At 44.4% G+C, this 5,310-nt stretch overlaps 1 long non-coding RNA gene across 1 annotated transcript; it reads right to left on the bottom strand.

The window, feature by feature from the left end:
• Positions 1-1,610: 1,610 nt before the first annotated feature.
• On the bottom strand, positions 1,611-3,834 carry LOC144889782 (uncharacterized). Its single transcript, XR_013622065.1, has 2 exons — positions 3,585-3,834; positions 1,611-2,293 (listed from the first exon to the last, which is right to left on the bottom strand). It is a non-coding gene; the product is annotated as an uncharacterized LOC144889782 (long non-coding RNA).
• Between the last annotated feature and the right edge of the window lie 1,476 nt (positions 3,835-5,310).

The following is a 5,310-nucleotide window of genomic DNA, read 5'->3' as shown; positions in this document are numbered from 1 at the left end:
GTTGGGATCAACATTGCATTGCCTGCAAGATGGTGGGATGGAGTAGGCTATTGAATAAGATAATTGGATAAGAATCCAGTGGGCTAATATTGAAAATTAGTGCAAGGGAGAGGTTTTTTAATTTTATTTTTTCACCTCTGGGTTGGGCAACTGGTTGGATGTGCCCTTTTAGGGAAGGTGGCTCTGCATGTCTTTTGTTGCTCTGAGCTGGAGAACCTGGGATGGACATGACATTGGTTTGCTACTGTCACTTGTCACATGTAGTTTACAAGGAGATTGTAAATGCACAAGTGTCTATTTCATCCTCTTTCCAGCCCGCACTATTTGCTGTATAATATCTGTTTGAGGCAAAAGCAAAACTGAGGAAAAAATATTTCTTGCTTTGAATATTTGTCATTTTTGCAAGTTTTGCTGTAGTGCCAGTCTCGAGTTAATAAAGATATTGGAATCCAGCCCTGTTGTGTTTGATGTTGTCAATCCCTTTTTACTTTGTTCTTATGGCAACCTCCAGATGAAATGTTGGTCATTGTCATTAACTCCTCTGTCATCATTAAGCTGTGCTCGTCCTATTCCTTTTGTTGTCCATCCGGGTGGAAAAAAACAACTTTCCTGATTATATTCTATTTTATCTATATGCTTCATTTTCTAAAACATTTCAACAGCCCCCCATAACCATCTCCTTTATCGAAAGGCTAGTTTCCCTCAGCCACTCCTTGTGGTGAAGCAAATCTACGAGTGACCCTGGAGCACCACTCTACCCTCTATGCCTCTACAGCCTGCACCCCAAATTTACCTCTGCTGCTTGTTTCCAATCTTCACAACTGCTCACCCATGCCTGCCTGCTCAACCCTCCTCACCACGACCCACCCGCTCCATCGTTTCACCAAGATCCAGCCACACTCTGCGGATGTCCAATGTTTGCCTGCATACCTGCCATACTTCTCCATGCCTACTCTCTGGGACTCACCACCGGATACCAAATACTGAATTTGGCCAGCCCAGAAGTTCCAACCTCGTCACAAGGGTTCTCCGTGTTTGATCCCCAGAATCTTCAACTCTATGATGTCAACCCCCCCCCCCCCCCCCACCCTTCCCCACCCTTCCCCACCTATCATGTGACCCTAACATCACCGCAATATCCCAGGTTGGGTGAGCACCAGCACTTATCCTATTATCAGCTTCTTCATTGGATTTCTCTGAGGAGTTTTTATCCTCACCAGAGGAGAGGTTATTGCATTTGGATCTGCTTATCTGTCTTTGTTACTTGCGAAATCGAAAATTTGCAAATATATTGGTTGGTCTGTCTGTTTGTCTGTCTATTTATGTAATTTGCCTACATGTTGCATTTTGTTTTACTCCGATCTTCACGAAACTTCCCCACTTCATTGGAGGTAGTCACAAGCAAGAAGCCTATTGTTTTTGAGATCAAAAGGTCAAGGTCGCATAAATTGTCAATTTTCATCCAATTCACTTGAGATATCTATATATTGTCCTGTCACCAGTGGTTAAAACCGCTGGATGACGGATAACCGAGACAATTTTACTCCCGAGGCGGCACCCCGAAAAATTACGGTATCTTTGTCGCGCGCTGAATGAAGGAAGGCGAAGCATTTACCTGAACGGAACACACGGGTTTATTCTGAAACCACAAAAAAGTAAACATGACAGTAAATTCAACAAATAATTTAATGAAAATAAATGCAGGATGAAAATGTCAAAATTAATGTGGAGGTAAATAAAATTCCTATCTGAGATACCTCCACACACAGATTCAAAAACAGACAAGGGGACAGATGAAAGAAAATAAAATCCTTTTTTGGCCATCCGGCACTCAGCTTTGGCCTCAAGAGGCCCTTTTTGAGGAGAGTGGGGGTGGCGAGGCTCAGGACGCACACAAGATGGCGACCGCCGACGAAAAGCCTGTGCGTCGAAGGTGCCCACAGCCGTGGGACGAGCAGTGAAGACCGCCTTCTCTCAGGTTCCCCTGCTTGGGTGAGCACAACGTGGCCTCCAACTTCCCCGAAGAGCACCACAGCCAAAACCTCTTTATAAATTCTGCCGACGCAACAAAAGCTCCACCAGCCCTCCAAAAACATGCACACTTAACTCGGCAACAAAATGACCAGCTTCTTGTCTGACCCAGCAGAAGAAGCGCACTCCTCTTCCTCCCAAGCGAGAACCAATCGAGAACGAGAACCTGCCGGTCTTCTCCGCCCACTGATCCTCTGCCTCCACTGGGCGGGGCCTTTTGCCTGTCGTGTTCTTCGGGCCGGCGCTGGTTGTAAATGTAAAACTTGAGGGAAAATCAAATAATGTTTCAAGATATTAAATTGGCACTTACAGTATGCACCTTATGTGTACATATGTGAGTAAATCGTGGTCAAAATTAGTCATTCGAAACATGTAAAACACCTATTAGGCCACAATGAGAAAATGTGTCAACCAAATTTGTCATGCATAACAATCAATCATGTAAGACACTTGATAGGTCAAATTTTCGAAATTGCCAAATTGCTGTTTACGTGGTAATTATTTATTTGGTTTTCTTAAGTATTGTGCAATGCGTGACATCTTTCTGGTTTTGTTTGTTTTTGTGACACATTATGTGCCAACGTGAACCACAATTTTACACATTAACTTTTTTTTCAATCAAGTACTTCTATAAACCATGCATAATTACAATGTGAGGACGTCTATAAAATACGTACTTTAAAACTACGGAAACACCACACACAAGTCCTGGTAAGTGTCTGCAATCTTTGATTGCTCTTTCTAGTTTAAACTTCTTCTTTTTTTTTACAGCTGGCAGAGAATAATGAAATTTCTTGCAGTTTTCATTCATCTTTCATTCACTGTCTCGCAAGTTGCAGATGAAACAAGTGTGCGATCTGTTTTCGCAAATGCATGAAGCAAGAACAATAAAGAGAACATCAGTCTACATGTTTCATAATAATTGCACTTGTACAGTAGAGCCCCCGGGGGGCACGGGGGGCACGGGGGGACGAGGGACGGGGCACGGGGGGACGGGTGGCACGGGGCGGGGCACGGGGGAACGGGGGGCGGGGCCACGGGGGAACGGGGGGCGGGGCATGGGGGCACGGGGGGCACGGGGGGCGGGGGGCATGGGGGAACGGGGGGGGGGAACATTAAAACAAATGTCATAGGAGATAATCGCTCGATAGTGCCTAAGCCGGAAGTGCACGAACGGGGGAGAGGGGAACGGGGGGGCCCGGGAGGGAGAACAGGGGGGCGTGGCCCGGGGGGGAACTTTAAAACAAATGTCATAGGAGATAATCGCTCGATAGTGCCTAAGCCGGAAGTGTACGAACGGGGGGGAGGGGAACGGGGGGGCCCGGGGAGGAACGGGGGGGAACATTAAAACAAATGTCATAGGAGATAATCGCTCAATAGTGCCTAAGCCGGAAGTGTCCGAACGGGGGGGAGGGGAAAGGGGGGCACGGGGGGGGGAACGGGGGCACGGGGGGGACGGGGGGAACGGGGGTGGGGGCACGGGGGCTCGGGGGAACGGGGGGCACGGGGCACGGGGGCTTAACATCAAATAAATGTTAATTGTCAGGACTTACCGATGAAATGTCTTTCCACATCCTCGTATTTGTCTCTTTGTGCAATTAATAGCAGCACAAGCCGGCATTTCATAATACGTTAGCGGAGCGTGTTGACGAAAAATTTATGCGAGTGGCAACATGGCGTCCAGTGGCCGGGCGCTGACATCAACTCAAGAGCCCGACTCGCTATCCAGTAGTATATACAGATCAGTGACTGGACACAGTGAAATTTTAGCCGGACGTTGGATAAAAGAATGCAGAGACCAGCCTCATTGCAAGCAACTGCACCAATACACCATCTCTCCTCACGTTCGATGTCGAAGGGTGCAGTCCAATCTCTTATACATACAAAGGTCCGGAATCCAAGAAGAGAAAAGGAAAACGCAATAAAGAAGTTTTTTAAAATCGACTCAAAAAATGTACTCTGAAAACAACCAATCAGCGAGCAATCGGCTCGAGTCTCGATAACAATTTTTTTTATCTTTGCTGTTTCGTCTTTACACCAGTGTTGTATTCATTTATATTTAGCACGAAAATGATAAACTTTCTTACTCCATTAATTTGAAAGATTAAAGTTTTTTAAATTAAAAGTAAGAATAACATATAAGGCGGTGTGTTGTCACAATGTGCTGTTTGCTCAAACATAAAAATTAATTCATTTTAATTTTTCGTTTATTCGCACAAGAAATCGTTTTCATCTCTCAAGTATGTTTAAAATCATTCGTGAGAAGATCTTTCGAGCACAATTACAAACATCGATCGTTTATTGTAATTCATTTTTTAAACTCCTTTTTCACAAAGAGAGAATCATATTATAACTATTTATTAACAATTCAATATTATAAGCAGTCCGAAAGATCATTTTGCAAGATGAAATATCGGATGAAAGATTCATAACAGAAAGTTGAAAGATCAATATGTTCACATCAACAACAACAACAACAACGCCTTCCAAGTCACGTGGCTTGACTGAGCCAATAGCGAAACACTTAACGTCGTCGACAGGGTTGGTGACAAATATTTATGAAAGCAAATATGAAAGCAATATGACAAGCAAAGCAAATATTTATGAAATAACGAAACATAAAAATGGATTGAACCTTTTTAAAGTAACATGAACTTTTTGAAACATTAAAACAAATGTCATAATACAAATATAAGTTAATTAATACCGAAAAGGTACCATAAATGCTAAGATGGCCTTCAAGTGATGGGTATTTAAGGAAATCCGGGCAGAGGTATATATTTGAGGTTCCGTTGGGTCCCCAGCTGTGTGAACGCGCTCAGCGATCAACAACCTGCCCCGACCCTGCGGGATTCCTCCGGTGCTCCAGTGACAAGGCACAGCAAATATTTATGAAATAACGAAACATAAAAATGGATTGAACCTTTTTAAAGTAACATGAACTTTTTGAAACATTAAAACAAATGTCATAATACAAATATAAGTTAATTAATACCGAAAAGGTACCATAAATGCTAAGATGGCCTTCAAGTGATGGGTATTTAAGGAAATCCGGGCAGAGGTATATATTTGAGGTTCCGTTGGGTCCCCGGCTGTGTGAACGCGCTCAGCGATCAACAACCTGCCCCGACCCTGCGGGATTCCTCCGGTGCTCCAGTGACAAGGCACAGCCACCAGACAACGACCCAACCACCTCACGGCACTGCACGTGGCAGCCTGCCTTCCTTTGTTGTATTTACTAGGGCATTGCCCATACGTGGGTGCCCGTTCCTTGCCAAA

Source organism: Myxine glutinosa, chromosome 1 (genome assembly GCF_964187855.1).
Source record: "Myxine glutinosa chromosome 1, kmMyxGlut1.1, whole genome shotgun sequence".
Classification (NCBI taxonomy): domain Eukaryota; kingdom Metazoa; phylum Chordata; class Myxini; order Myxiniformes; family Myxinidae; genus Myxine; species Myxine glutinosa.
The sequence above is the reverse complement of the archived record's forward strand: the minus strand, read 5'-3'. Positions and strand labels throughout refer to the sequence as shown.